Source organism: Oncorhynchus kisutch, linkage group LG30 (genome assembly GCF_002021735.2).
Source record: "Oncorhynchus kisutch isolate 150728-3 linkage group LG30, Okis_V2, whole genome shotgun sequence".
Taxonomy (NCBI): Eukaryota; Metazoa; Chordata; class Actinopteri; order Salmoniformes; family Salmonidae; genus Oncorhynchus; species Oncorhynchus kisutch.
The window spans coordinates 15,105,604-15,126,214 of record NC_034203.2 but is presented as its reverse complement, the minus strand read 5'-3'; the positions used below and the strand labels follow the sequence as shown (position 1 = coordinate 15,126,214).

Here is a 20,611-nt window from a genome sequence, read left to right as displayed (position 1 = left end):
CCCTTCTTTGGTGCCTTTAAAGACTCGATGGGAAAAGGATTTGGGGGAGGAACTTGGGGAAGACACCTGGGAATCTGTGCTGCACAGGGTGAATTTGTCCTCTTTTAGCACTAGACACAGCCTCATTCAACTCAAGGTGGTTCACCATATGCACTGGTCCGGGGCCAAACTAGGAAGAATATTCTCTGATTTTGATCCTACCTGTGTCTGATGTAAAATGGAACCAACCACACTGTATCATATGTTTTGGGGCTGTCACAAACTGTCAGGTTTCTGGGAATTAATATTTAAATGTTTCTCTGATATATATGACACTGTTATAGATCCGTCTCCCCTTACAGCCCTTTTTGGAGTACTGCCCATAGGTACCCCCCTTTCAAGAATCCAGTCGGACACTGTTGCTTACACAACTCTTTTAGCTAGACGGCTAATACTACAGAACTGGAAGATGACAGCTCCCCCGTCATATAAATATTGGGTGGGAGATGTGTTGTGCTCTCTGAAACTAGAATTGTTTTAATTCAATACACGTGGAAACCCCAAACTGTTTAATGAGGCCTGGGCTCCATTCCGGTCTTACTTAAACAGTCCATCCTCTGATGGCATTCCAATTAAAACTAAAATAAGTCTGTATTTGACTCCCCTGTGACTTAAGGGTTGGATGAGCATTTCTTTGTGGGGTTTTTTTGGGGGGGGGGGCATTAAGGTTGATGAAGTGCTTATTGATTGTGACCTGCGGATGCCTTGTTCATCTTGTCGGGTCAGAGACTAAAATGTGAGCTTGTTTTGCCCTGTTTGTATTTTTTATTTTGTTCATGCTTACATAAAATAAAAATTATTATTATTTAAAGCATTGTAAACTTTATTTTTGGTCCAGTGGATGGTCGGTCTGTGGCCATGACTGTCTGTGAGTGGTTGCATTTCTCCACCCCTATCCCTTATCTGTTTACAGGAACAATGGTGAGGTGTCTGCTCTGTCACTGTACTACAGATTGCCCTTTAATTTAACCTTTGTAGCCTTCTGCCTGGTGTGTTTAACTTAACTTGTCTAAAGTACGGTATCTTTAAAGCAAAAAATAAATATTTGTATTTTTTCTAGTTGAGTATATTATTTATATTGTTCTGTGTTGTCTTGTGTGTAAAACTGAATAAACAGAGTATTTTATTTTTTTCATATTTTTTTTATCCATGCCTTTTGCGGCCCGGAGTGCTGCTTTGTGTCCTTCTCCCTGAGTGTGCTGCGCACTCCGAAGCGTCTCTCACTCACATGACTCTCTGTCACGTCATCGGGTATTTCTCACAGGCTACAAGTGAAGACAGACACATCAGGGACCCAACTGTGCCCGTCCTTATCCAATTCTGAGGTGCATGTGGAAGATATTGGAAGAACTGTCCACATTTAGTTTTCGTCAGCCAACAACATGAGTAGGTCTAACGAACAGCAAAAGCACTAGCCTATGTCAATCTACTATCCCCCATAGTACAAAAGTCGACATATTCTAATCTGTGCGAGAAATAAATATTCCAAACATAGTCTGGGACAGTTGTGGGATGCGATAGATCCCAAATTAATACAACCACTAGCATCAACAAAAACTTGTTTTATGCAATGTGGCTGATGCAACTGATCAGAATGTTTAGCTTAAAATGTTGATAAACTATTAGACTATTTCTTCACATTATAAGTGCAGCAATGTTCCATTAGCGGAATACACCTTTATCAAAAGTGACCACAAATGTGATTTTGCATGTAATGCTTTTAATATAAAGGTGCGTTTTTATGGTGAAATTATCTTCCCCAAACTTGAAACTCACGTGCTGCTTATGTATTCCAGTTAGGCTCTGCACCCCTTGTAAAGCGGATTAATGTGCTTCATTTTAAGAAGTTATTTGGCCACTTTAGTTGTGATACAAACCTTATCAAAACGTATAGGCCTATGGGATAGGCTACATGAGGTGTGTGACTATGAATCGAACAAGTTGCATAAAAAAATGACTGTTTCTTATGCTGGGCATCATTCACAAGAGATAATATATAATTCACAGGCTAGTATTGTCACCCATCAGACTATTCTTGACTAATCTTGTCTTTACATATACTAAATAATACATGTGTGACATTTGTTTTGATTTAGAATGAACCATTATCATGAACCTGTAACAAAACAGGGGAAGCAGAAAAATGCCATCAATGCACTTAAATAGCGAATGGAGGACGCTTTCCCCCGTGGTTTATTTCCATGCCAGCCAGGTAGGCTATACTCCTGTTGTAAATATAAGCAATGTGCTTAATATTAGGAAAGTTGAGAGATAAAAATGGTAGGCCTAGCCAATAGAAAGCTGATGGGATCCTCCTCTTTTTATTAGCGGCCATCACTCTTTTCTCCCGCAATTACACAGCCTATAGAAATGTTGTGCAACATGAGCTCATGGGCTCTCATGAAGTGTTTGATTAGATTTTCGATTACATATGCACTGATGTCAGAGTGATTAAAAGGACAATAGAGTGCTGAATAGCAGGCAGTTAGCAAGTTTGGTAGGCTACTAATGACCAGCAGCAGCATCAGAGCTTGGAGAAGCCTAATTACAGTGACTAAATGGTCATGTGGAATTTGACTGCCTTCATAACTGGTGACCGCCGGTGTGGCGTTAATCATACGGTCACCACAACAGCCCTAGGGCCGACCAAGGTCCACTGTCAACCAGGTGCCTGTGCCCAAGACATCAACTCCCTCCTGCCCACAGGTCTAGCCAACTACTCTAGTATTGGCACCATCGTCACCCACATTGGCTTTAACTACATTCGCTTTAGGCAATCTGAGGAACTGAAGAAAGACTACAACACACTCTTGAACACCCTTGTTGGCAAAGGGAAGAGAATAATCTTCTCTGGCCCCCTGCTGTGCTTTAGAATGGGTTAGGAACGTTACAGCCGCCCCGCTGCACTAAATGAGTTCCTGAAGAAACTTTGCAAAGACAGGAATGTCTCCTTTTGTGACAATTTTAACTTGCTGTGGGAGCAACCAACTCTCTTTAAAAGAGACGGGATTCACCCTGACCGCAGGGGTTCCAGGATTATCCACATCAACATAGCGGCCTGCGTAAGAGACTGATGGTCTGGGTTTGGTAGCACACTAGTCCTCCCTGACATAATAAGCAACAGAGGACATGGATATCGTAATATATCCCAGAGAAATAGAAGTGCAGTCAATGTAAGTAACCTAATCTATGTTCCTATGTTCCTGTTCCTCGGCTCAAATATAAATGTCTACCTCGGAGCAGCCTCTCAGAATAGCACTAATAACATACAAGCAACCCAGAAAAGGACTAAAAATAGCCCATATTATTAACATATGTAGCCTGAGAAACAAGTATCATGAAATTTACAACGTACTAACATATTCTGGCCATATCTGAAACACTTAGATAATTCCTTTGATGATGCAGTTATACATGATCATAGAATATATAGGAAAGATAGAAATGCAAATGGGGGAGGTGTTGCCATGTATGTCCAGAGTCATATTCCTGTTAGGCTGAGTAAGGATCTCATGTCAGAGGATGTGGAAGTAATATGGCTACAGGTTCACCTGTCTCACCTAAAGCTTATTCTCGTAGGAAGTTTCTATAGACCACTGAGTGCTAAAAGTCCGTATTTGGACTATATGTGTGAAATGATTGATAATGTATGTGATATCAACAGAAAGGTCTTTTTTGGGGGGGGTGACCTAAATATTGACTGGTTGTCATCAAGCTGCCCGCTCAAAAAGAAGCTTCAAGCTGTAACTGATGCCTGCAATCTGGTTCAGGTTATCAGACAACCTACCAGGGTATTTACAAACAGATCAGGAACTAAATCATCCATGTGTATTGATCGCATCACATCTAATGCTGAAGAAATGTGCTCTAAAGCAATATCCACACCCAGCAGATGTAGTGATCATAATATAATAGCCATACCTAGAAAAACCAAAGTTCCAAAGAGTGGCCCTAAAACTGTGTATGAGCGATCATACAAGAGGTGTGTAATGATGCCACACTTGAAGAATTTGTGAAACTGCTTCTTCCGGTTTACTGATAGGCATGCGCCCATTAAGAAACTGACTGTTAGAACGGCCAATTCCTCTTGGATAGATGATGAATTTAAAAACTGTATGGCTGAGAGGGATGAGAGCAATGAGAAAAGCAAATAAGTCTGACAACACAGCAGACTGGCAAACATACAAGTAAATGAAGTCATCACTAAACATAAAGAAGAAGAAAAGGTCATACGGAACAAATATAAATTGTATAAAGAATGATCGTTAAAAAGAGAAGCTCTGGAGAACTTTAAATGAAATTCTAGGCAAAAAAGCGAACAGCTCCATTTTTCATTGAGGCAGACGGCTTGTTCATAACAAAACCCTTTGATGTTGCCAACCACTTTAATGCATTTTTTTGTTGACAAGATTAACGTGTTACCAGTGCTTAGCAAACTTTGGGGGGAAAAATGTGTTTGAGCAAATCCAATGTTATTTTCCAGAAAACAAATGAACTACAGACTGTCACCATGCTTATAGGGAAGGGCACTCAACATGCTCAGCACTGACACAAATGACTGATGATTGGCTGAAAGGAATTGATCGTGAGAGGATTGTGGGAGCTGTTCTGTTAGAGTTCAGCTTTTGAATATCATTGATCACAACCTATTGCTGAAATAAAACGCAGGTGTGACGGATTTTGCATCCTCTGCCTATTCGTGGATTGAGGGTTACCTATCGAATAGACCACAGAGGGTTTTCTTTACTGGAACCCTCTAATTCAAATTGGTTTGAGTGCGGGTTACCGCAGGGCAGCCGGCTTAGACAATTGTTGTTTTGTTTTTACTAATGACCTTCCACTGACCTTGAATAAAGCCTGTGTGTCTATGTACTCTGACGACACAACCGTATACAAGTCGGCTACGACAGTAAAATAAATCACTGACACCCTTAACATAAAGCTCCAGTCAGTTTCATAATGGATAAACTAGCAATAGGCTGGTGCAACATATCTCATTGTTTATGGGACAAATCACTCACGCAATGATAAACCTCATTTAGATCTTCTATTGAATAATGTGGCGATTGAGCAAGTTGAGGAGACTAAATTGCTGGGCGTAGCCCTAGACAGCAAGCTGTCATGGTCAAAACATATCGACTCAATGGTTGCTAAAATGGGAAGAGATCTGTCCATGATAAGACGTTGCTCTGCTTTCTTGACATCTCAATCGACCAGCCCGGTCCTACAGGCCCTAGTTTTGTCGCACCTGGACTACTGCCCAGTAGTGTGGTCATGTTCAGCAAAGAGGGACATAGGTCAATTGCAGTTGGTCCAGAACAGAAAAGCACGGCACTGCACTTAAATTGTACACGGAGGGCGATGTCAACAACATGCACGTCAATCTCTCCTGGCTCAAAGTTGAGGAGAGATTGACTGCATCACTATTGGTCTTTGTGCGAGCTGTTGATGTGTTGTAGGCACCGACCTGTCTGTTCAAGCAGTTGGCACACAGTTCAGACACTCATCGGTACAACACAAAACAAGCAATCAGAGGTCTCTTCACAGTCCCCAGTCCAGAACAGAAGCTGGGAAATGCACAGCGTTAAATAGAGTCATGACTAAACGGAACTCTCTGCCATCACAGCTAACTCAAGCTAGCAATAAAACCAGATAAAGGAACACCTTACGGAACAACAGGGGTGTGAAAAGACATCTGCTATTTCTGAAGTGTGAGACAGAGATGATGTAATGTTATGTGTATTATTTGTTGTGTTTTGTTTCCTGTTTGACCCCCAGGATCCCCAATTAGCCGCTACCAATTGGGGATCTTGGGGTTCAAACCACCAGCTCTCCCCAGGGACTGACTTTTGAATCAAATCAGCATAGCTGCTGGATACAAGCCCAAACCATAGTCTTCACCACTTGCTCCTTAAAGAGATTTGGGCCAGAGTCAGATGAACTTGTGGATACCATTATTATGTCTCTGCGTGCAGTTTGCAGGAAGTTGCTAACTAGCGCTAGCACAATTGCTGGAAGTCTATGGGTATCTGCATAGACTTCCAGTCATTACGCTAAAGTTAGTTAGCATTTGCTCACAAAGCTACTCCTAACTTCCTTAATAGTTGACACGGAGACATTAAAAAAAGTAGCCACGTGTTAATCGGACTATGGGGAAATAGATCATGGGCATCATTGTCATAATCCCGAAGTATCCCTTTAAGAGCACCAGATAGTTTATGCCTCAAAAAACAGATCTAGGATCAGGTTTCCTAATCTTAGTCATTATATGCTAACCAAGAAAGCTGACCGTGGACCTGTGGTGTAGCCAAACCTCTATAAGACGATAATGGCCCTACTGCTACTGTCGGCCTAATGTTCCATACAGATATGAAGACATACGGTAGATGGAGTCCACAAGCCTATCCTGTATCAGCCTCAAACTTGCACTCAACTTCGCTTCCAATTATCTGTTTCGTATTTGTTCTGAATAGGTCCAAAGGTATGAGATCTCAACATCACGCAGGCATGAAATTATTAAGAGAAATTTGACTTCTGAGGAACAATCTGAGGAAAACATCAGTCACCTTGTCTCTAGAGAGGTTCTAGTCCGATGTTTCCCAAACTTGGTCCCGGGGACCCCAAGAGGTGCACGTTTAGTTTTTTCCCTAGCGCTACACAGCTGATTCAAATCATCAAAGCTTGATGATGAGTTAATTATTAGAATCAGCTGTGTTGTGCTAGGTACAAAAACCAAAACGTGCGCCCCTTGGGGTCCCCGGGACCGAGTTTGGGAAAAGCTGTCTATAGTCTATGAGAAACTCTCTCCTCCCTCTGGTTTTCTCCAGCTCAAAGCTTGGGCTTCAGAAGTCACATGTGTCTCACTGCTGAGCGCTCTGACAACGAAATTAGCAAAATGATTCATTCATTTCTCAAGGCAGAATGTTTGCTTGGTAAGCAGCTGGTTGGGCCTGTGAAATACTTTAAGATTTTAAGATTCTAGTTATTTATTCAATACTATTGCCAAGTTGATACAGGGATGCTTGGCTGTGATATCAAATCATTCTACTTAAAACAATTCTCAGTAGGTTATATAATCACTCTGTAGCAGTTAGTTGCATTGCATACTCTTACAATAAGAAATCCAAATGTTTGCGCTTTATACAGTATGGCAATTATTGATAAAGTGACAAATGCCTATAGCAAAACACCTGTTCAAAGGACATGGAAGAACCTTCTCCTCTAGTGCAACATGTATGAGCAGATGATACTTTTGTATGCCTGTCTAATCGGCGAGATCACTGTATGTTGTTATAACACCATCCTGTAGCTATTCGCCTGTCAGGGCTGAGTCAAAACCTTGGAGGTGTCTGTCAATTAGTATTCCTTTACACCGACTCTCAGCATATGACTCCTCTCAACCACGTGCGCTCTTGACATGAGCATGATGAATGACAATACCGACTGTGAATCTAAATGTCACGAACTCCTTTTCCATACCTGTGCATTTTCTTGATCGAAAGTGATGACAAATGAGCTGTGTTAGCCTTCTGACATGCGTAACACTTCTCATGTACCTGCAGAATTGTAATTTCAATAGGCTAAACGTACAAGAGCAACAGCGTTTAGATGTGAATAGGCTACACTGAACTAACACTACTGGAAAGCAATGCAATAGAAATGCCTTTATATTTGAGTGCAAAACTATCAGTCGACATGATCTCGCTGCAATGTGCAGAACTAAATGTTAACCTAGCCTGTCACTGTTGACCCGCGGGAAAGGCAGACAGTTACCTGTTCCAGGTGTCTCCGGTACCCACTTCAGCGGACCGATCTGTCGCACCTGGAAAGCGGTCTTCACCTCATGACAGCTGTACGCGCCAACATCCTCTACTTTCAGCAGAAACAGAACAGCCAGCCAAATCCAGCAGAAGTTTACACGTGTGCATATTGATCGGAACATTGCCGCATCTCAATCCAGGTATCAGTAGGTTAGTGTAAATCGATGATTTCACCGCCGGTTAAGAAAATGTACGACACAAATAAAATGGAGCTGTTGTTACAATTAAACGTCCATGACACGAGGTCTGCATCGGGTTCTCACATTATTGGTTTTAATGCATAAAGGCCCTTCCACACTGAGCCTATAGGATCTTGTCTTGAGGAGGGGAGAGACGGTATTGTAGTAGACGAAGATTGGTAGACGTCCCACACTCAACAGGCGCTGTTCGACTGCGTGCATACTTCTCTCCCCCAAGCCATGCGCTTCTCTCCGAAGCTATGCACACGCGTTCACTCTCCCCCCACCCTCTATGATCAGAACGGGTGTCAGATATGAATAAATAATATCTCATTTTCAGGTTGGGCCATTTCATTTCATCAAAGATTTTCTGTAGGCTATATTTCAAGTGTCACGTTTTTAATGGCACGTGCACACAGTGAAATGCCTTTCTTGCGAGCTCTTACTGCAACAATGCAGTAATCAATACCAATGTAATACTAAACATAACATATGGCTTCATGATAGATTGTGCATTGACATAAAACTATTTCTAGTGTTCCCATATGGTCTAAAAGGAATCGCCAGTGCATTGGTGGGTCACTGGCGATTCCTTTTAGGTCATGTTGACATTTTATTCATGTATTAGACCTGGGAAATCCATAGCCTACACTTTAGATCTGTCACACCCAAAACACAACGAAGGAGACCAAAATCAAATCAAATGTTATTCGTCACGGTATAAAAGGTTCATCGAAATGCTTGTGCGCTAGCTCCCTCAACATCGAAGTACAATAAGCAATAATCAGAGTCAAATAAAAAAAGAACAAGCAGAAGAGGTAGGCAGCCCTAGTATGCTCAATAGCCTGCTATGTACATAATATCGAATGGGCACACACCGGTTGAATCAACATTGTTTCCACGTCATTTCAATAAAATTAGGTTAAACCAACGTGGAATAAACGTTCATTTGACGTCTATGCCCAGTGGGTTGGATATTTATATTTGGTGTATGGCCAATATACAATGGCAAAGGGCTGTTTTTATGCACGACACAGTGCCTGGATACAGCCGTTAGCCATGGTATATTGGCCATATACCACAAACCCCCGAGGTCCTTTAAGGCTTTTATACACTGGTTACCAACTTAATTAGAACAGTAAGAAGTCATTTTGGGGCATACCGGTGGTATACAGTCTGATATACCATGGCTTTCAGCCGATCAGCATTCAGGGCTTGAACCACCCAGTTTATAAAACAGTATAGATAATGACATATTTAACCGCAAATTAACCTATTTAACCCAATACAGGGCATGGTTGATTAATTCAAAATATACAGCTTTACTGGAATTCAAAGTGTCACTTGAGTTTGACAATCTGACATATCAGGCTTTATAAAACAACTTTTATAAAAAATATTTTAAACAATTATTTATTATGCAAATAGGCCTATATGGTCTTAGGAATCAAATTCCAGGTGACTGAATAATATTTTGGTGAATGGTGACAGTGAAAAATTTACCCGAACACGCAGCTGTAAATGGCTATTTTGCCTGTGATTATGGAAAAAACGAACTTTCTGACAACCATGCTGGAGCAAATACAGGACTGTTTAGTGTACTATACTGCCCTCAGCTGGTGAAATTGCAAAGCACACAATTTATTTTATTTAACTAGGAGTCAGTTAAGAACCAATTCTTATTTATAATGACGGGCTACCATGGACTATCCCTTTAGACCAGTGCTCCACATGAACTTTTTTCGAGACTTGTCATTCGGGCAAGTAGGACTGATTCTTTACATGTCCGAAAAGTCAACAAAAAAAAGCTAAAAAGCAAAAACAAACATCTGTGACACCGTGGGCCAAAAAGGTGACTTAAAATGGTGTGGTAGGATGCAAGGTACCACTTCGCAAAATAACATTAATTATTATCACTGGTATTGACAATGGAATGCTGCTAGTCTCTGATACCATGTATTATATATCTCCTGCGTTGTGGCCTTGAGCAAGGCACTCAACCCCCCACAAAGTAAAATACTGCACTGACAGGCTACTGATTAAAACACATGTGGTCCGTCAATCCTCCATTTGCAGAGCTACTGGGTGTGCAGGCTTTTGATCCAACCCTGCTCAAACACACCAGAGTCAGTTTATCAAGGTCCTGCTGAGCAGTTGATTTTATTTTTTACAATGTGGTGTGTTCAACTGGGTTGGAACAAAAGCCTGCACATCCAATAGCTCCCGAGGACTCTCCGGGATGGTTGACCACCCTGCAACACTACAATTACAACCAAATAGGTTTTATGTCTTTATAAAAAATGATTCCCTCATTCAATGAACCAGGGATTAAATGGCTAGGGTAGGCGATGTAGCGAACTAAGACGTGTATCTATTTGTAAGGTTAAAATATTCCGCGTTCAGGAGAGATCATGACAGCATAGGAGTTACTTCTCAATTAGGCTAATCAAATGTTTTTTTGACTTTGTCAGAATTACATGGCCAGTATTGAATAGAAGAGAATCCTAGCAAATTTTGAGCGCTTGAGAGACGGTTTTACAACCGGGTATGCAGCGTTGGTTTCAACAACCATTTGCGGTTAAAAGTTATTTTAGGACATCGGACACGACATGAATACATGCTAATAGCTAAATAGTTAACTATCGAAATAACCCTGCCAAACTACACAATATGATTTGAATTGACTATCTAGAATTGGCTATCTAGTCTGTATATCATTATTTGACCTGCTGCGCAAATGTATCTCTCTCTCCTCTGGCAAAAGTCCACTGGCGCACACACCATGAACTTTCCAGAATTTTCATTGATGAACATATGATATAACTTGGCAAATAACTCACCAGAAATTATCAACACAGTGCAAACGCTGTTCCTTCGGATCTCAAATCGCATCTCTCGACGTCATGAAAGACCCCTCGTGCCTGTCAATTCCTACAATAATTGTACTCCGATTTTTATTTATTCATCATACAAAATCAACAATTTACATCCATCCCTACATCAAACATTTAACAAAACAAAACACAGGTCTAAACAAGAAGGTAATAACTATAATAAATATAACATTTTTAAAAAACGTCAATTCTAGTGCAATTATATTCACTCAGAAAAAATATGATTCAGGAAGATGTTATTCTTGTTGTTATTCACAAGGGATAATGTTTTAAGATTATTCAATTCAATCCAAAATTTTTGTAATTTTGGTATAGAATTCAAAAAATGTTGTTTGTGTAATAAAGTATTTGGCAAAAATAATTGTTTAAACTCCCAATAATTTCAAACATGTATCATGTCAAAAACATGGGTAGTGTTCATAATGGTAAATAATTATGGTAATAATGCAGATATCATCAATATCTATTAGGAATAGATACAACGTTTATTATAGCAACAGGGGCAGGTAACAGGTCAAGGCAGGCAGGGGTCGATAATCAAGAGTATAGGGGCAAAGGTACAGGATGGCAGGCGAGACACATCCTATTCCTGCAAGGGGCTTTTGACTATCAACATGTTATGTAAAAAAATATATATATATTGAATATATGTGTATGTGTGTTAGTGATACACTGTTATTTGTCCAAATCAAAATAAAGGCTAAAATAAAGGTTGTTAACTGAAAGAAAAACATGCTGCAGCCTAAATCATTGAGAGAACACATGGCAGAGTAGTTTCAGGCCACCCCATCCCTGCCCTTTGAATACACTGCATGCCATGTCAATGAAACAGAACTCAGGGCTGGATGGATAAAAAGAAAGCGATAGAACAGAACAAAGTAAAAGAGAGTAAAAACCACATGACTAGAATAAAACTTCAGTATTTTATTCTTATTAACACAAAAATGAGCTGCGTTGGCCGGGAATCGAACCCGGGTCAACTGCTTGGAAGGCAGCTATGCTCACCACTATACCACCAACGCTTAGCTGAAATTTACCTCGGAGATTTCAATTTTTGAAAGTGACATAAAATATATTCCTAACAAGTTACAAGAAGCGGTTAATTTCAATGGGTGAGTGAAACAAAATACCTTATTTCACTGGCCGGGAATCGAACCCGAGTACACAGCTCAGAAGAAAACTACGCGAAACACTGCGTATCTAAATTAGCTGTAACGGTCCGCTTTTGAAAGGGTAAGTGAAAGAAAGCCTACGTTTTACATTACCAGATCAATTTCATTTTAATGTTAGGCTAAACAATCTTTGCATTGTAACACACTTTGCATTATAGCACCTCTACAACCTACCATTAGCCAATTGAAGTGTTTGAATTTGATATAAAAACAATTTCGGCAGATGACAGACACTAAATTATGTTGCCAACATTTTACTCTCCCGTGGGCTAAAGAGACTGTTGGTAAAACTACTGCCCCCTGTGAGGATCGAACTCACGACCTTCAGATTATGAGACTGACGCGCTACCTACTGCGCTAAGGAGGCTTCTGTTATAACTGATAATTACATCATGGAAGAATGGTCAATTCATGTACATTTCGTTGGACGGTGTACACCATGTTTAACCCATGGCGCCGGAGGGTATAGCTGCTGTTTTACGGGCTCCTAACCAACTGTGCTATTTTGTCATTTTTGTATTTAGTCTTTTTTTTATTTTTATGTTGTTTGTAACTTATTTTGTAACACCACTTTGTCTGGAGACACAGCCCTGCTCCATGCTCTTTTAGCAGTTTTTGTCCTGTAACTCCTGGAATCCTTACTGTCCGTTAAGACAAGGCTTCCATTTGGCAGTTTTCTGAACCTGGGCTCCATGTCTGCTGTGAAAATAAAGGGGAAAGTTTGTATTTAATAAGCATAAATAATATACATTTTAATCAGTGAGCAGACTGGATTAATAGATGGGTCAATAAAATTAAGTATATCAACTGTAGCTACTTGTGTTGTTATCTTAATAAGCTACTTGCTAAAGGACATTTATACCACAAACAGACACACCAGCATAAGCAAGAGCATAGGATATGGCTTGTGTCTTTTGATTCATAATTAACATGATGACCCTAGCCTATTTGATATCAAGACAGTGTTTGCCCTATAGCTATGTCTAGTCCAAATAGCTACATTAAAATAGAAAAAAGAGGTTTGAAAAACAACTTTTTTTTCCAAAATACACTGTTTAGATTGCTAGCTATTGTAATAAGCAAATAATAACTCCAGTTTAGTATGGAAATAGTTGGGTTAACAGACTATTTTGGTCAGAGTTAAACTAGCTGACGTTACTTCGATAACATCCAGTTCGATAACAACCAGTTCACTAACGCGTTAGATAGCGTTACTGTAGCGACACTGTCTGCCTTTTTCATTCATCATCATCGATCAGAATATCTAGCAGGTAAGATCAGTGTATTAGGCTGCAGTAATATGTTAGCACGGTCTTGATAACCGTGCTAACATATTACTGCAGCCTAATACACTGATCTTACCTGCTAGATATTCTGATCGATGATGATGAATGAAAAAGGCAGACAACAATAATTGTAGCTAACGTTACTACAGAAAAGAAAGATATCTCGCCAAAATAACCTGAGAGGAAATATGTTTTTCCATGGTCTAATTCTAGCTTTTAAAGGTCCCGCCATAGCTCATAGTAAATACATCAGAAAATAAAGATAACTCCCGAATAAAATTACCTGAGAGGAAATATATTTTTTCCATTGTCCTCTTCTCGAGTTTAAAGGTCCGGCCATAGCTATATCCTCATTGGTTAATTATTGATTACCTCTTGGTTGCACTGGCATCTCGGATTGGTTGGCGAGTGCAATTATTGGTAACGTCCTGGTTGCGGACGGCAATATGATTGGTTGTCGCAACCAGAAATTTCCTCGACCCACGGTTGTCAGGGGGTGCCAAGGAGGCTTGCATCAAACTGAGTGTAATGGGTCCTAAGTGTAGCTGATGTAGAAAGTCAGGCGCATGACAGCAGATATGAGTAATCAACGTACTTTTACTCAAAATGTCAAATATACACAGTAACAAATACACGCACACCATGACAGACCGAAAATACAATAAACAATCACTCACAAAATACCACATGGGGAACAGAGGGTTAAATAATAAACAAGTAATTAGTTGAGTGAAACAAGGTGTGAAAAGACAAACAATGGAAAATGAAAAGTGGATCGGCGGTGGCTAGAAAGCCGGTGACGTCGGCCACCGAACGCCACCCGAACAAGGAGAATGACCGACTTCGGCGGAACTCGTGACACTGAGAAACAGATTGTGAAAAAACGTTTCTGATTGGAAAATGTTGTCATATTAATATGATTAGGCTTAATATGATTGGGCAGGACAAAATAATCAAACAATGATATTTTTTGCCACTTATAGTTTAGTATAAAGTTTCTGATAATATAAATTATTATATTTATTTTTTGTTACAGTACATTAGATTATACATTTCCAAATAGAAGTCAGCAAGGGACACAGCCAATTGACAATGACATTAGATAGTTAATTATACTATCTGAAGACAATATATAATATGAGGTCTGAAAATAGTTGATCCGAACAATGAATTGAGGGCCCTCCTTTGTTAAGTTTTCAATGTGTGGTTCTTCCCAACTGGCAGACAGCTGAGCCACATTTGCCTGGTCACACACACTCTCCAAATGTAACATGCACCTGAAATGTGAGCCACCACCTCTCTTTTCGACTCAGCCCTATAGTGTACATCAAATGTTCAAATCAAATCAAATTGTATTAGTCACATGTGTCGAATAAAACAGCTGTAGACCTTACAGTGAAATGCTTACATACAAGCCCATAACCAACAATGCAGTTTTAAAAAACGAATAAAAATAAGAAAGAAAAGGAACAAGTAATTCAAGAGCAGCAGTAAAATAACAATAGCGAGACTATGATTAGATGTTCAGGAGTTTTATGGCGGAGAGCGTGATCACACAGTCATCCGGAACAGCTGGTGCTCTCATGCATGTTTCAGTATTATTTGCCTTGTAGCGAGCATACAAGTAGTTTGGCTCGTCTGGTAGGCTCGTGTCACTGGGCAGCTCTTGGCTCTGCTTCCCTTTGTAGTCTATAATGGTTGGCAAGCCCTGCCACATCTGACGATTCGATCTTAGTCCTGTTTGATGGTTCGTCGGAGGGCATAGCGGGATTTCTTATAAGCTTACAGGTTAGAGTGTTATTGTGTTGTTAATTGTTTACTCCATGTGTAACTCTGTGTTGTCTGTTCACACTGCTATGCTTTATCTTGGCCAGGTCGCAGTTGCAAATGAGAACTTGTTCTCAACTAGCCTACCTGGTTAAATAAAGGTGAAATAAAATTTTTTTTTAAAGAGTCCCGCTCCTTGAAAGTGGCAGCTCTAGCCTTTAGCTCAGTGCGGATGTGGTCTGTAGTCCATGGCTTCTGGTTGCGGTATGTACGAATGGTCACCGTGGGGTCGACGTCATTGATGCACTTATTGATGAAGCCAATGACTGATGTGTTCTAGCAAAACAAGCAACATTATGTACTAAATAAGTTTTAAAAAAGAATAACGCAAAAAAACAACAACAAAAAAACACATTCGGTTAGGAGCACGTAAAACGTCAGCTGTCTTCTCTGGCGCCATGATTGTTAGTGTGCAACATGAAAATGCTAAGCAGGCCTTCTCTAACCTTGTGATACAAAGGATTGGGATTGAAGAATGTATGTGAGTGCAAATAGTAATCCTAGACCATTTCTTTAAATGACTTGCCCTATAGGCTAATAACGGTATAATCTTGACCAATTACTCCATGTACCTATTCTATAAACCGGTTGTAAGGTTTTTGCGACTCCCGTACATTATAATTACCCCTTACCTAGTTCTTCCAGTTTCCGTAGTGTAGTGGTTATCACGTTCGCCTAACACGCGAAAGGTCCCCGGTTCGAGACCGGGCGGAAACACTTTTTACATCACCCTAGGAATCAAATCTATTCCTTGTTGTCTTCAAATCCTACCCTGGAAGTCTGGAGTACTGCTCGTGTTCTGTTCTATCAAATAACTAACTGGACACGTCTGATTTTGGAATGACATGTTTGACAAGCAAGTGTCCACATACTTTTGGTCATATAGTGTATTTCATCCGTGTGGAAAACTGCAACTGAAGTACAAAATTTGTCCTTTTACATTCATGATTTGATGTGAGGCATCAGTTGTGTAAATCTATGTTGGTTTTATGATGTCTGTATCTCCCCATCAATTCATGTAATCTATGTTGTAGCTGCCTAAAAACCAGTAAAAAATAACATTACTGCTTAGACTGCCAATCTGCACCCACCTGGTGTCCCAGGTCTAAATCAGTCCTTGATTAGATGAGAAGAATGAAAAAAAGCAGTGGAACTGGCTTCAAGGTCCAGATTTGAATTTGAGAGATCTATTCTAATTTAAACAGTAAATTATTGCAAATATCAATGTCACTTAGTAGGACCACTTGTATACGTTTGCTTTTAACATTTAATGAGACATGCACATTGGCATATGGTACCAAATGCACTAAAGATTCAACTAGTAATACAAGAAAAGAAAAGTCTGTGGGCAGTACGGGTATCGAACCCGCGACCTTCGCGTTATTAGCACGACGCTCTAACCAACTGAGCTAACCGGCCATATGTACTACAAGAAAAAAGTTATGACTTAGAACCTTCTCAGCAGACAAAGTTGAGTGCTATGACTAGTTTTATCGTTTTACGCAATGGGCATGGGTCAATATCACAAAACAGTACCATTTGGACCATGCAACATTTTCCATTTTTATTTCCGAATTTATATTCCTTTTCTGTTTTACTATAAAAAGGGAAATATTAGACTTGTGGAAAAAAAAATTGGCCAAGCTCCAGCACTTCATTAATTATAAACACATTTTCAGTGAATCAGCCATATAATATGTCCACCCTGTTACAGACATGCACTTAACTGTCTTTAATTACTTTCATTGGACTATTTTAATCATATTTACATTTTCATAAAGCTATTGTGTCCCCTTGTCAACCCTGTCCATTTGTTCTGGTCAAATTATAAAGAAATAACAGATGTTGTATACAATCACTGTAACGTTATTATTTCATAATGCATTTCATATTTTTTTAAATTATCAAAACCGAAATCAAAAACCGTGATTATTTTTTAAATAATTGAACCGAAACCGAACCGACCTCAAAAAGCACTAGTCGCTAAACCTTACAATCTGTAGTAAATGGGAAACTGCAGTTGCTCCAAGCAAATTATAACAGAATATTGCAAACAGTCGATTTCACGTTTGTAATCTGCCACCATTCTCTGTGAAAAACTAGACATACCAACATGAAATGTATTTTAGACACAGTCACATATATGAATGGCCATCCTGTGGTTTCAGACCTCGTGGCGCAACGGTAGCGCGTCTGACTCCAGATCAGAAGGTTGCGTGTTCAAATCACGTCGGGGTCAATATTTTTAATGGTCTGTTATAATTGAAAAACTCTAAGTGTTGCCACATAGCTAGCTCCAAACTATAGAATCGGTGAGTATGTCGTGAACTAAAGTTAAAACTGTTTTAATATCTAATCTAACATTCAAAATGTAAGCCCCAGACAAACGTAAGCAAACAACATGCCATTGCCAGGACAATATTTAAATATTTAACCTCATACTTGTCTCTGCTTGCACGTGTGTAATGGGTATGTACTCTGTTTACAAAGGATCTATAACAATATGAATATACAAATTTCGACCGTATTCAATCTGAAATATTGTAAAATATTTTGGATAAAATTATAACTGAAAGAGTGTACACTTTGGGTGTGTTAGTAAATTCAATCTGCAGTACTGAGAGCGCTCTGGGCGTTTGTAAATTCAGAACGTTTCGCTCTGCTCTCGGAGTGTTCAGAGCGCACGCTGGACGCTCTGGTCGAGGAGTGGTATGGGGGGTGATTCATGCCAGAATTGGTGAAGCTACTGATAACTCTCACCAAGTCACCTAACGTCTTCCAAGCGCCATAAAATAACACCATTAATTAACATTGACTGTCAATGGAGACAAGTTTGTTTCTAAGGCGTCAAACTGCCGACGCATTCATGTCACGTGACACGTACACGTCATGTAGACGTAGTGTTCACGTCGCGTAACGTGTCACTGACACGTCACATGTCCGTTTGCATGTAAGTTTATTATGATGTTACTACATGTGTTACGCATTACGTGTTAGTTTAAGTGTCTGTTGAGTTCATCAATTTCATTTGTCGACTTAGCTAAAATAGGACGATCATCTCAATGCAAAAATGATTAGGCTAGTTGGTATCACAGCCACCATTACTGTGTAGATATGCCTATTTCTTGCATCAATACAAACATAAGGGCTTCTTGGCAGCCTAGTAGTTAGGGTGGTGGGCCAGTAATTGTAAGGTTGCTAGATTGAATCCCAAAGCTGACAATAAACTTTTTATGTCATTTTTCCCGGGCAAGGCAGTTAACCCATGAATACGTGGATTTCGGTTTAGGCAGCCCCCGCACCTCTCTGATTCAGAGGGGTTGGGTTAAATGCGGAAAATACATTTCAGTTGAATACATTCAGTTGGACAACTGACTATGTATCCCCCTTTCCTTTTCTTTGTTGGGGGTAGTCTAGGTCTCTAGTGGCGCATTCAAAACAACTCGGAAGTCTGCAAATTCTGATCTTCCGACTTCAGTGCGTTCAAGACAACTGGGAACTAAAAATAAACGAGCTCGGTCAAGGATTTTTGTTTTGAACAGTCATCCAACTCTGAATTTCTGTCATCTTTCTCTGACATGAAAATCACTGATGTCATGATTTGACCTCGTTCCCCCCCCCCCACTTCCCAATTTACTGGATTAACAGACAATCACTGTCACCATGCAATCTATCTTCAATACATTTCTGTGGAGATGGTTAAAAGCAGGGTTTGAATTGAGGGCGTATGTGAGGATGTAGGCCTTGTTATAGAGATGGACAAAAAGCATAGGCTACCACTTGTTTGCTTAGCCATAGGAAAAGCAACGGTACAGATTTTATAAAGCGATCTAGGCTATAACAATGATAAACTCCACGACTATTTCCGCAGTCTACTAGTCTATCGAAGGTTTTGAGCAGCCTAAACACCCCAGGAAAATGTGGTTGGTTAATTAAATGCTCTGCAATGTAGAGCTATGCCTAATGCAAAATACCAAAAAGTTAGAATCGGTATGGGGTCTATGCATAGACCAAAACAGCTTAACATATAAAAACATTTATTATTCAGGAGAATCCCAATTGAATCAGGCTATTCATTTCAGTGCAGTTGCATTCTTATGCATATTCTTAGACTAAATGGATCCGAAAACACCACAGCCTGTTTCGATCACAGGTCATAATGAACATTTAAGCTGTTTGTCATTGATTTAGCCCATAATTGCCTAAAGATTTGATACACATGAAGACCTATATTTAATCTGGAATTTACAAACAAAAGCTTGACTAGGATCCCGACTTTTCCTCATGTCATATTACCAATTAGGCTAAATGTATTCCTATTAATTTGCATAGGCTAACCATTTTGATTAATGGTATTTACCATCTTCTGCTGTTTATGAATAAACAGGCATCAGGGTTAATATTATATCATTTCAATGCCCCCCCCCCCCCCCCCCCCCCCACACACACACACACACACATTAATGTTACCTACCTTACAGATCACAAAGTGAACTAATTTCCACTCCATTCATAAGCAAATTCATTTGATTCATACACTGGCTTGTCCGGCTGGCATGTTTTCATTTTAAGCAGGCATTCCCTTACTGAAATAATTGTAGTCCTCAATTATGATTTTAAAAAATCATAGCTCATTAGTACACCATTGTGGTTGAATATATATCTATTGTATGTCTTATGATACAATGAATAATGTTGAACTAACCAATACCTTCAAGGGATACATTACAATTGACAATAACAAACACCTTATGAAACAGCTGTGAAAACCAATCTAGCAATATTTCAGATTTAAATACATAACCATTGATATTTTTTTTGTACATGTGTCAATTTACTTTCAGATTTTTTGTACACTCACATGGCAATTAGACTGAAATACAGAATTCTAGTGTGTGGATTAGAGAGGATGGGGGTCTTGTGTGGATGGGAGGTTCTGCCTGTCACTTGTTTTTCAACAGGTAGTGGACTCTAAGAGGGAAAGTTCAAAGTCCAGGCGCTGCTGCCCTCTTTGTTCTGAGTGTTTGCAGTGCTCGTGTTTTTAGCTAATCTGTGCAGCTCACATTATGTGCCCAGTATGATAGTTGTCTTGCTCTTTCTTAGCAGATGATGAAACTTGACAATAACAGTAGCTGATGTAATGAAAAGTTGGAGGGTGGTTGGTAATGGAGGACATCAGGTGGATTCATGTCTGGGTGTCAGAATCCCTAGATCCTGGAGAACAGGAGCAGAGTAAAGGGAACCGGGAAGGAGACAGACGTAAACAAGCAAACACACAGGTTTAATGATTATCAGGTATGTAAAAATAGTTATTAGTAAATAGTAATAGTAATGTTTGATTAGACATGCAATAATGTTAATGGTAGACAGAAAATAAAGGATACCTGTCTAATT

General features: G+C 39.7%; 5 non-coding genes and 1 pseudogene across 5 annotated transcripts; 2 read left to right on the top strand and 4 right to left on the bottom strand.

Moving 5' to 3' along the window:
• Positions 1-8,296, bottom strand: part of LOC109874600 (glypican-5-like) — a 206,925-nt pseudogene extending 198,629 nt beyond the window's left edge.
• Positions 8,297-11,882: 3,586 nt separating this feature from the next.
• Positions 11,883-11,954, bottom strand: trnag-ucc (transfer RNA glycine (anticodon UCC)). Its single transcript has one exon. It is a non-coding gene; the product is annotated as a tRNA-Gly (tRNA).
• A 444-nt stretch (positions 11,955-12,398) lies between these two features.
• Positions 12,399-12,471, bottom strand: trnam-cau (transfer RNA methionine (anticodon CAU)). Its single transcript has one exon. It is a non-coding gene; the product is annotated as a tRNA-Met (tRNA).
• A 3,390-nt stretch (positions 12,472-15,861) lies between these two features.
• trnav-aac (transfer RNA valine (anticodon AAC)) lies at positions 15,862-15,934 on the top strand. Its single transcript has one exon. It is a non-coding gene; the product is annotated as a tRNA-Val (tRNA).
• A 628-nt stretch (positions 15,935-16,562) lies between these two features.
• Positions 16,563-16,636, bottom strand: trnai-aau (transfer RNA isoleucine (anticodon AAU)). Its single transcript has one exon. It is a non-coding gene; the product is annotated as a tRNA-Ile (tRNA).
• Positions 16,637-17,384: 748 nt separating this feature from the next.
• On the top strand, positions 17,385-17,456 carry trnaw-cca (transfer RNA tryptophan (anticodon CCA)). Its single transcript has one exon. It is a non-coding gene; the product is annotated as a tRNA-Trp (tRNA).
• The last annotated feature ends 3,155 nt before the right edge of the window (positions 17,457-20,611 follow it).